Raw genomic sequence first — 12,673 nt, 5'->3', positions numbered from 1 at the left:
ATGATTTGCATGAGTACCGAAAGGTATCTTACAATTCATGATCCGGAGAATTATTCCCAGAAGCAGTATTGCTCAGGAATGGGGGCATGAGTTCTGGTTGTCTTAAGCTTCCGTTCTTCAAAATTAATTATTAGGAATACTATGAATCGTATGAACTAATAGTTAAGGATAGGCTTTCTTCACCAAGAAATCGAGTTTTAAGTATTTTAGATAGTGACATTAACATTAATGAAGAAGTAGAATTCATATATGCATGAGAGTAAACTAGGTGAAATCTAACCCCAACAACATATTCATTCCATAATATCAAACTCGTTCATCTTTGTACTTTTGTCCAATTGATCAAATTGCATGCATATCTACTTTTCAGTATTTGCATTCTAAACCTAAAAGAGTTCGTTTTCATGTCTTATTTAACCCAGAAATCACATAACTGTTTAGGCCGTGAGTCCTTTGGGATATGATACTTGATCTTACCATTTTATATTACTTGATACGATTCGATACACTAGCTGGAGTCTTAACACTCACACAAATGTCCCTTTTCTCCACCCAAATGACAGACATACATACTCATATAGCTCACCTCGAAGCTCACCCTCTCACCCCTCCTTCTTCACTGCACCGTATCTATTCCAGTGACACCTCCTCTTCACAATGACACTTCCTCAAGCTTGATGTGCCGCATTTTGACGGCACTGACCCACTTAAATGGATCTTCAAAATCACACAGTTCTTCGACTAACACAATACCTCTGAAGAAGAACGCATTATACCGTTGTCTCGTTTTACTAGGACGACGCCGCCTTGGCATGGTTTCAGTAGATGTATCACAACGACTTGATCCATTCATGGCCACACCTGCTCCAAGCTTTGGAAACACGATTCGCTCCCACGACATTCGGTGATCCATGGGGCAAACTCTTCAAGCTCGTACAAACCACCACTGTCCCAGATTTTCTTACAGAATTTGAGGTGATTGCAAATCGCATGGCAGGGTTACCCCTTCTTTCCTTCTCGGTTGTTTCATCTCGAGTATCAAGCTGGAGATCCGCCGTAAGGTGGTGGCCCAACAACCCTCAACATTATCTCATGTAGTTAGCTTAGAAGGGTTGCATGAAGAAAAAAATTAGGATCTCACTCGTGCTCCAAAACCTAAATCGGTGTCTCCTTGGCTTCCCTCATCTGTCACCCACACCGTTACTTCCTCTATATAGCCACCCATATTGCGAAAACCCTTCCCCCACTTCTACCCTCTCCCACACCAAAAACACATTACCGACAACTCATTGAAGCCGAGATGGCAGACCGTCGTGAGAAGGGTCTCTGTTTTAACTGTGACAAAAAATATTCACGTTCCTACTGTTGTCCAACCCGTTTCCTTTTTTCATTGAAGAGGAAGCTGACTCTATTGGGGAAGGTGACTCATAATTTCCAACTTTAGATTTGGGTCATAGCGTGTCAGGGACAATGGCAAATAGCCCAGATCAGTCAGCCCAAATCAGCCTTCATGCCCTTTCTGGCATTGGGGGCCCGTGAAACGTTGCGACTTATGGGCCAAATTGGGCCTCACCAGATCAGTGTTTCAGTAAATGGGGGCAATACCCACAACTTTATTCAAAGGAAGGTAGTTCAGTTATTAGGCCTGGCCCATTCTCCCTCACCTCCTTTGAAGGTTTTGGTTGGCAATGGTGAGGACTTGGCATGTGCTCATGTGTGCCAAGGAGTAGAGCTCTCTCTTCAGGGTCATTCATTCACATTGGATTTGTATGTCCTAGACCAAAGGTGTAGACGTAGTCTTGGGAGCCCAATGGTTGAAGCAGTTAAGGCCTATTTTGATGGACTATCAAGCTCTCACCATGAAATTCATCTTCAACAAATCCATTATTAAGTTGCACGGTGATTCGGGATTGAAGCCCACTTCCATTTCCCTTCACCAACTAAAGCGGGTTGCGAGAATAGATCCTTTGGCCTAGTTCTTTTCACTCTCGGTTCGTTCATCCCACCTTCCAAACTCTTCTCCACTCATCCTAACACTCAATATAACATCTGCTTCAATCGTATTCCACACTATTCTCTAAACCATCATTTCTTCCCCCCTCACGAACCACAGATCATACAATACCCTTATTCTCCCATGCCCAATCGGTCAATGTGTGACCATATAAATATTCCCATGCTCAGAAATTCGAAATCGAGCGTTAGGTTTCGAAGATGTTGGAATCAAGATGGATTTCAACCTAGCTTGAGGACAAGGTCATTGTCGAAGGGGATGATATTCATACATATTAAAACATTAGGCCAAAAAGAACGACCCGAAGGCCTACAGGGTGGTCCAATTTTATCCATTCTTAGAATGGTTCATTTTCCTTACGTTAGAGTATTCTAGAAGGAGTTTGTTATAATTGTTATGTTTTGTAAGGCTTGAGTGCCACGTAGTAGAGACGAATCTTCTCACAGTTTTTCCTTTAATTGTGTTATTTTGCATTCAATGAAAAGGGAGGAAAAAGTATTCTCATCTTCCCTCTTATCCTTTCTTAGGAGGCAGCATTATCCTCGAATACAATGCTTATTCAAGTACTTTTAACAGGGTACATGATATATATCGGGTATACGATGTAGGTACGATAAATGATATACTAAAATGAAAGACATTATTGGGATGGTAGAATGCAATGAGAAGGTAGAAGATACTGGAAGTAAAACAAGAAAATCAATAACACCATCAAGGAAAAGAATCATATACAAAATCATTATTAGGATCAACGACTATATAGTTAAATATAACATTATGAGCACAGCCAAGATCCTGAACAAGTATATCACAAACTTCATGAGTGTAAGCAAATTAGAAAGAATATCAGTATGAATATTATCAACACCATCAACATTAACTAGATTAGATTCTTTAGGATCATCATGAACATTAACAAGTATATTTGTAGTTGCATCACCTATAGGAATGTCACCAAAACCCTTATATTATCATAAAAACAGGGGTGGCCATGGATTGGAGTTCTAAAGATCCAATCCATATCCAATCTCGATCCAAATAACTGGATCAGATTTTGGATACAAATAACTGGATCACATTTTGAATCCAAATTTATTTTTCTTTAGAATTAGGTTGGATTTTTTTTTAGATCCAAATATTTGGATCAAGTTTTCAATCCAAAATCAATTTTTTTATAAAAGCAATTTAAATTGAATTTTGTAAAACTTGTGTCATCGGCTGACCCACTCTGTATCTATCTTCGACTCGATCCAACCAATCTCGACTATCTCTTCTGGTAAATCCATCTCCACCCTCAGTCTAGGTTAAACTGTCTGACCCATAGACCTAGGTCATCCCATCTCTACCTCCAATCCAAGCTAGTTCATCTCAATTTCATGCCCATGTCAATTAGTTTGACACATTAAATTTCAACCGTTGTCAGCTTCTTCCAACCTTCTTCCTGAGTCAGTCTATCTTAATGTTATGTTTGGGTCGATCTATCTAAACCTTGAACCAAGGAAATCTTGATTTCATCTTGAGCAGGCTCATCTCGACGTTTGGAAAGGCTCGGTCGAATTCTACCAAATTTCCACTAGTAAAAAATAAGGATTTTAACTCGCCCATTTGACATCGGTTTTGTCACAATCGAAGCATAAAATGATGCGGTGACATTTTTGTAATTATCGCAAACATATATGTCTCGGTTCGAATAGAACTGATGCCTAAAGGGGTCTACGACCTCGGTTGTTTAGAGAACCAAGGCAGTAGAGGCTTATTGCCACGGTTAAAAAGACAACTGAGGTAATAGCATGCGTTTGTGTTTAAATTTCGCGAACAGAAGCATATTTAGACAGAAGCCATCTTCTACGTCGCTCTCTCTCTCGTCTTCGATTTCGCAACCACCATCTTCAACATTTCTTCTATTTATGTGTTTGTTTTTGTGTTTCTGGATAGTGTTTTACGTTTTGTGTGCATTGTTTCTGGACAGTATTTGTGTGTGGATCTAAAGTGGTTACAGAAACGATCATTTTTTTTAAAATAGCATACTTTAGACAACGATTATGGTAAAAACCGAGGCAAAAAAAGGGTCTATTGCATCGATTTTAGATCCAACCGAGGCAATAGACCCAATATTTTTTTGCTTTACAGCTTCGGGTTTTTTTGAACCGAGGCAAAAGGTTTCAAATTTTTACTTGGCTTGAATATACCCTGGTTCTGCAACTGTTGTCATAAATCCAAAACAACCGAGGCAATATTGTTTTGTTGCACTAGTGTTCATTCGAGGACGACTCGGCTAAATTTTGGTTGTTGCGGACTTTGTCAAATTTTGGCCAAAGTTGGTTCAACTGAAGAAGCCATATTTTGGCAAGGAACGACTCGGCCAAGTTAAGAAAAATTTTGGTCAAGGTTGACTCAATGAAATTAAAAAAAAAAATTAAGTCGGGCTCAACTAAACTCAACCAAATTTTTGTAAGGGCTAAATACGGCCAAAATTCAGTTGAATTTTGACCACTGTCAACTGAACAGAATTTCAGCCAGAGTCGTCTTAATTCAGCAAAAGTTCAACCAAGGCCACTTGGTCGAATTCGAAAAATTTTCATTAAGGGCCAACTCTGTCGAAGATCTACAAAATTTCAATTGTGGCCGACTCAGCAAAATTGAACCAAATTTTAGAACAGACCTAATTCTGCCAAATTTTTGTTGAGACCAACTTAGTAAAATTCAGCCGAATTTCAGTTAGGGCCAACTCAGTCAAATTTCGCTCAAGATCGAGTTGGCCAAATTCGGTCAAAATTTATTCAGGCCAACTAGATCAAAAGTTGGTTAGGTCGTCCAGATATAATTCAATCAATTTTTCAATGGGTCAACTCAAGTGGCCTTTGGCTTGGACTAAACCTTGTAAACCTTGGACTCGCACCAATCCATCTCGACCTTCGACTTAAGCCAACCTACCTCGAAATTTTTCCCAAACTGACCCCGATCAATCCTTCTCGGGCTTCGGCTCGAGCCGACCTTTCTCGACCTTTAACTTGGATGATCCGTCTCGACTTTTGACACGTTCTAGACTATCTCGACGGTTGGTCTGGATCAACTAGAAATTTAGATAAAAACATAAACTAGAAATCTAAATTTTGCTAGTGTTAGAAATAAAGAAGCTTGTTTCTCAACACCAAGAGGGGGGTGGATTGATGATTTATAAAAACATGCACTTTTCAATTCTTTTTGCAGAATTAGAATGATCTTTGAAACTTTCTTGCGTAGTAAGTAAAGTGTCGATGCAATGTAAAATAAAGAGATAGAGAAAGAAGATCAAACACAATTTTTATCCTGGTTCGACCTTAATGCCTACATCTAGTCATCCTTCCAATCAACCACTGATTGAAGGATATTTCACTATAATGATTTGAGAATTACAACAAAGGTTTTACAGTGAACACACTCTTACAAATGTAAACACTTTCCTCACTCAACAATCAAATATAGAAAAGAAAACACCTGCACACACAGAACCACACGTTCTTGTTGAAGAATCCCTTTAAGAATCCTCTCTCAAAGTCCAAGAGCTCCTCGCTCTCCTTCTTGTCAACCATGTACAGGGAAACACCACAATCACCGATTGCATAAATGTTTTCTGATCACAGAAGATACACTTGAGTAGTGCGAATTTGATAAGCCAATGAATTCCACTAAGTGCCTCTCAAGAATGCTTCAAGATTCTTCAAATTCCTCATGTTCTTGATTCTTGAAGCATATGACAACTTGTAAAACTTTCTCAGATCGAAATTGTGAAATATGAAAATGTGAATTGCTAAGACCTCGACAAGTGTACCAAATCGTACCAAGTAATAATAAATGGTAGGACCAAGTATCGTTTCCCAAGAGACTCAACCGTGAAATCAACTGTTATCACAACCCCAAACTTGAAACTTTGCTTGTCCTCAAGCAAAACAAAACCTGGCTTAACAACATAACCAAACTACAATGGTCTAGCACACCAAAAAGCATTTTTTTTCTCTAGGACAAGTAAATCACTCATGTATGCTCCTCGTAGAGAGATCAATCAAGATATAACAATGCTTTAACCAATCAAGCTCAACTATGGTGCTCACATAATCAAAACATACACAACAGATGCCAACTTCATTAACAATTAGCAACCAAGCAAGAATGTTATCATAAAATGCATGGAACAATTCCTCACCCAAGATAGTGTTTCACTCTAACTCAAAGGTGTATAGTGAGGTGCTATTCTTACACCGTACCATCACAATGTCACAAGAATCAACTTTGCCTTTCATTTAAACACATCAAACACACTAACAAGCAAGTTATCATCACAAGGACTTTTTCTAGGCTTGTAACACGGCCGGGCTAAGAAGAAAATTGGTTTTTCTAGACAACAAAATAAACAAAATCCTTGAGTTAAGAGAGTTCAAAATTCATTAATTCACATTAACAATAATCTCTCTTTTCCTCTTTTATGTGAGAAACCAATCTTCAATTCATTCCCAACTTTCCTTTCATTGAGCTTAACCTTTTCTTTTCTTTCTTTTCTTTTATTTTGCTTTATGCTTTTGTTCAATGCTCTTTAATGAATTTCACAAAGTTCTTTCCAGTTTCTCACAACTCCAAACTTGAACCATTCTCCGTTACCACATACACATACTCTACTCAACTCAAGATAAGGATTTCAGTAAAGGGTTTCATTCAAAATTCAAATTTAGGCTCAAGGTTCAAAGGTTAGAGAAAAACATTGTTCTTTGTTGGGTTCACATATTGGCATTGGCTTATAAGGGAGAAGAAAACAAGGCCTTGATCATGTGTAACAAGCAAGCAAGTGGTTCAATCATAGAAACTTAAGCAAAATCAATCATGCTTCCAAAGCAATAGCATTCAATCAATCAAAAACTCTGGAGTCCAACCTCTCACAAGTTAAATCAAGTTCAACAATTTAATAACATCCTGCCTAGCAATTTAATCACAATTGAAATCATGCATCAGTTTCTAACAATTATGAGCAATCATTTGTCTATACTTAAAAGCCTCACCAATCATTAACTCCACATGCATCATAGAACAATAGAGCAAACACAAGAATATTACTCATCACAAATAACAATTTATCACATCATATCAAACCATTGCAGCATAAATCATTAAACCAAGTACATAAGCACTAAAACAACAACAAAATAAACAAAATTCAAATAAGCATAAAAATAAAGCAAAATAAATCCTGATCTAGTAGCATCCATCAATAGATGCTATCAGTAACATCCATCAATAGATGTCTAGTAGCATAACATCCATCAGTAGATGCTCAATCTAGTAGCATCCATCAATATATGCTCTCATCTGAATCTTCATCATCATAGCATCCATCAGTAGATGCTTTAATCTAGTAGCATCTATTAGTAGATGCTCCTCTTCATAGCATAATCCATCAGTATATGCTATCATCTAAATCATCCTAGCATCCATCAGTAGATGTTATCATCTGAGTCCTCCTAGCATCCCTCAGTAGATGTTGTCCAGCATCCATCAGTAGATGATGTCATTACTGCAAAGCAAAATCAAATCCAAACCACACAAATAATCAATTAAAGAAAAAGTCAGAAACTGGGGTACCTCCCAGTAAGCGCTTCTTTAACATCACTAGCTTGACGCCATAAAGTTCAGTTTGAATTTTTTATGTTGGTGTTCCTCTTGCTTTGATCACACCAACTTATCTTCAGCAACTTCTTGTTCACCATCTTGACTCTTCTAGAATATTGAGCTTCAATCTCAATAACTCCATTTGCTTTAATCTCCTTCACAACCCATAACATGTTCTTGTAATTGATTGGTTTGCAGGTTTGAATTCTACATCTTCACACACCAAGTCTTGATGAACTATCTTCTCTTTAATCTCTTTCTCCTTTTCCTTTACTTGTGAAAAGAAACAATTTTTACCTCCCTTGACTAAGTGAGCAGCTTGCTTATATACACTAGTCTTTGACAAATTTTCATCTGTATTTTTTGGACTAGTCTTTTTCACTTGAATCGGCTGCTCATCATTAAAGACATTGAAAGTTGATAAACAAATTTTTAATCCCCGAAAATGGAGTCAAAAACTTGTTAAGACTTCGGCAAGTGTACCGAATCGTATTAAGTAATAATAAATGGTAAGACCAAGTATCGTTTTCCAAGAGACTCACAACACTAAACAGTTATGTGATTACTCAACTAATTAAGACTCTAAAGAATAAATTTTGGGGTTTTTGGATGCAAATGCAATAAAATAAACAGGAATGCAATTTGATCAATTGAGGCTAAACACAAGAATGAATGGATGAAGTTGATGATATTGTTGTTGGATTTAAATTTCACTTAATTTACTCTCATGCATTTATGAATTCATCTTTCTTCATTAATGTTAATGCCACTTTCTAATTTACCTTAAACCCGATGTCTCGGTGAAGAAAGCCTAATCCTAATTACTAGTTTACAATGTCTTGTCTCCCTAGCAATTAATCATGCATTACATTCGCACAGAAGCTTAAAGGCAATCGATCCTCCTATTCCTATGTCTAGGTAATATTGCTTCCGGGAGAATTTCCCCAGTTCTAGATTTCCAGGAATGTGTCCATATCGACAAAATCAAAGATCATGCAATTGAATAAGTTAAACAAAGCATGCATAGAGTGTAGAGGAAAAACCGTAACAATTAATGAAGTAAAGCATATATAATCAAGAATCAATGCAATAAATGAGATTTTAAGAGGTTACATCTTTCCGAACAACAAATAAGGTTTAGTTCTCCATCCTCATGAAAGAACTAGATGAACAATGGAATGAAAGAATGGAAGAGATAGAAAACCCTAGAAAGAGAAGAGGAGAGCCATCACCATCTCCAAATCTATCCCCAAGGGGTGAAAAGTGTGTTTCTGTGCTCAAGCTATCAAAAGATATAATCCCTAGGATGTGCAAGTCCTTAAATAGAACATAAAAATAATAGAAAACAAGTCCAAGCCCATAAAAATAACAGAAAACAGGTTCAAGCCCACTTAAATGGCGCTCGACACTTTTAAGCATTATAACTCCATCATCTACATTGATGACAACCTTAGTTGTCTTCATGAATGGCCTTCCAAGAATGATAGGAATCTTCAGATCTTCCCCCATCTCCATCACTACAAAATCCACTGGGAATTTAAGTTTGTCAACTTGGACCATAACATCATGCACTACACCATAGGGATTCTTGGTAGATCTATTCGCCATTTGTAACACCATCTTAGTATGTTTATGATGGAGGTCGTACCCCATACAAATTTGATGTGCAATAAGAATGCAGTATAGACTAGGAAGTGACTCTTGGGTCGCCTCTCAAGGACCAAATGTGGTTCGAGACTTAGGTCAAACACGCAGTGGGGTGGGGGGATTTGAAAGTGTTTTTGAATGCAATTGAACTTGAACTTAAAGCACGAAATTAAACATAACTAAACATAACTAAAAGCATTGAAGTAAATGTGGAAAACAGTAAAGCCGAATGGTCCTACAGGTAACCAAACGATTCTAACATAGAGACCACAAAGACCGAACGATCCTACAGATGACCGAACAGCTCTAAAGCGGAGACCGAACGGTCTCTAAACAAAGTGTCAAGAAAGGCTGGAAACCGAATGGTAAAAGTAAAACTGAAAAGCACAACTAAAAGCAGAACAATACAAGCATGTTAGAGACCGAATGGTGTAAATGTAAAATCGAACGGTAATTTAGTAAATGCAGATATAGTAAACATGCAGAATGCAGAAACGAAATTCTAGCTGAATTCAAATCCACCAAATGAACATGAACATAAAACGCAAATCTAGAAACGCAAAATGAATACAAAAACAAAAATTCAAAACTAGCATGAACTGTAAAATTGCAGAAACGCAGCACAACAGTTGAAAACTAGATAAAAAGTAAAAAAGCAGCAGCAAAGAGGAAGGAACGGAAATGAAAATGAAAAGTGGATCCAGCAAAGATTCGAATTCTTAAATTGCACTGTAAACAAGATTTAATACATGGAAATGAAAAGGAAACAAAGCCTAAACCTCCCCAAAGGGAGAGGAGGAGGAAGAAGCTCCCAAGAACAAAAAACGTGACTGGCGGCTCAGAGATTCTTGAGAAATCTGCTTTTAGGGTTTTTATATAACCCAAAAGACAAAAATGCCCTCCTAATGGGTCTGTCCTACAAAATGACCTAAAATGGGACCCAAAGTCCTAAGGTTTGACCCAATGACCTTGTAAAACGAAATTAAACTACATTACTGATGTGGCCACCCTCTTGAAGTCCCAGAATGTGCTTCCAACACTGCTGTTGAGTTTCTCTGGTCACCTCATCTGACCGTTTAGTCATGAAAGGCTCAGACCGTTCGGTTTGTAGTGCTCAAGAACTGGTGTGGTGCAATCTTCATAAGACCGTTTAGTCATTCATTCTCAGACTGTTCGGTCTCAGGTTATTCGGTTCAGAAGCTCTGTAAGTTCGCTCTGACCATTCGGTGTAAAACTGCTCAAATCGTTCGGTTAACTTCCACAGACCGTTCGGTTCAGCAGTTGAGCTCGGCTTCCACAAACCGTTCGGCCAAGTCTTCAACAGACCATTCGATTTTGACCTACTCAAATCGTTCAGTTTTGTACAATATGTTCATACCTTTTTCTCAACCTTCTAACAAAAATGCAACAATAATTGAGAATTAAGCACAATTCACTAACAAAATATGGTGTGAAAAGGTAAGTCTATAATGAAAAATGGTGACTCATCAAAATAGACCACACTTAGTCTTTTGCACTCCTGGGCAAAATCAAGACGCAAAACAAGGAACCATTCTAAATACATCAAGAGTGTGACACAACATCCAGACATAGAAACAAAAAAAAAAAGACACACAAGACACAAAACAGAATTACACAATCCTCAATGATTTTGGAAAAAGAAAAGGAGTAGACAACATCCTTCACACAGATAATCAGAGAAGGCAGATACTCATAGAAATCATCCAAGCAATTCCAAAACATGACAAAATAATCAATCAGCTCAAGAGGTGAATCCGAAGCAACAGAACCTCACAGATGCACTATCACTGTTTCTCTCAAGTGACTAGGATAACAATGACAACTCAATGCACTCAAGAAAGCAAGCAACAAACAGACTTGGCAAGCCTCTAATATCAACACTAAAAAACATATGCATGTTCGAATCAAAAGGTCTTTTTATGGTTCTAATGGGACCAAGGACAAAGGAGGATAACATATGGATGAGAAGCTACAAACCAAAAGAAATAGAGGAGCAATGGGGAACACGTGAAAATACAATCAAATCACACCCAAAACCTCTAATTCAATCCTCTTCTTGATTTCATTATTCAAAAATTTTATTTTTCTCATTTTTTTCTTTTTTTTTTCTTTTCTTTTCTCATCTTGTCTGTTTTATTTTCTCTCTTTTTAGAACACAATTGTAAGAGACAAGATGCACAAATATATACAAAACAACTAAGAAGAGGAACCAACTAGCCAATTCATTAAAATCCCCAAGAAGGCCACACTTGTTCCCAAAACACTTCCAAAGCTCCAAAATTCCCTAAGGTTAAGGTGATCATGGTTTTTCACTTAAGGCTAGTGTATGAGCTTCAAAACAAAGAAAAGGGGAAAGCATAGGCTCAAAGTGGTTATCAAAGGATCAAAACAAGGTAATCTTATTTGGCTAGAGAGGCTCAAGAACAAAATTGCCTTTATCACTTCCAAACATGCATATCCATCAAGAATTATCAAAAAGAGTCAAGCCAAGGCATATGTGCAAGCAATCAAGAGTCATATCACACAAGAAAGAACATAAAGTGGCTCAAATCTCACATAGGGTATTTGTCACAATCAAATCAACCTCTCAAACATCATAATCATCTTTCCAATCAAAGAAAAGTAAGGATTTCAAACCAATAAGTATCTATCAAGTGAAGACGAGTCTACAACTTAAACAAAATCCAGAAATAAAGAGAATCATGCAAAACTGTACACAAGACACAACAAAAACAACCTAGAAAAGAAAAAAATTAACTAAGAAAACAAAAACTAACAAAGAAAAATCAAAATCTCCCCCAATAGACCACACTTAAACTACACAATTTCCTCATTGTGTCATTAAAAATAAGATCAGATCAATCAATACAGTCAAAAGATGAAGGACAAGTGCAATATAAGTGAGGAAAGGAGGAGAAGGGAAAAGAAAACTCCCCTGAGTCATGGTGAAAATTGCCAAATTTGAACTAGCAGGGAGATGTTTTCCACCACTAGGGAAATGTCTTCCACAGCTGGATCTAAGAAGGAATGATTGTTCATGAGCGGGTTCAGCTAGTGCCTCTTGATCTTCAAGCTTTTGTGTATGTGAGCACCTTTGTCTTCCATTGTGGGTGTTTGTTGATCCAATTCATGTGTACCTCCTGCAACATGGTTAGTACATTGTGGCTCCAAAGAATTGACATGCAGAGGTATAACACCCAATCCCAATGTAACAGGCTGAACCTTAGTATACCCTCAGAATATGAATCAATTTCACATTTAGAAGCAATATCAAGCATAGGCTCAAATTCATGTTCAGGGCATGGAGAATAAACATTCAAATGTGATAGCAAACAGTGGTTCTCATCATGCAGA

Source organism: Vigna angularis, chromosome 3 (assembly GCF_016808095.1).
Source record: "Vigna angularis cultivar LongXiaoDou No.4 chromosome 3, ASM1680809v1, whole genome shotgun sequence".
Taxonomy (NCBI): domain Eukaryota; kingdom Viridiplantae; phylum Streptophyta; class Magnoliopsida; order Fabales; family Fabaceae; genus Vigna; species Vigna angularis.
This window is presented reverse-complemented; position numbering follows the sequence as displayed.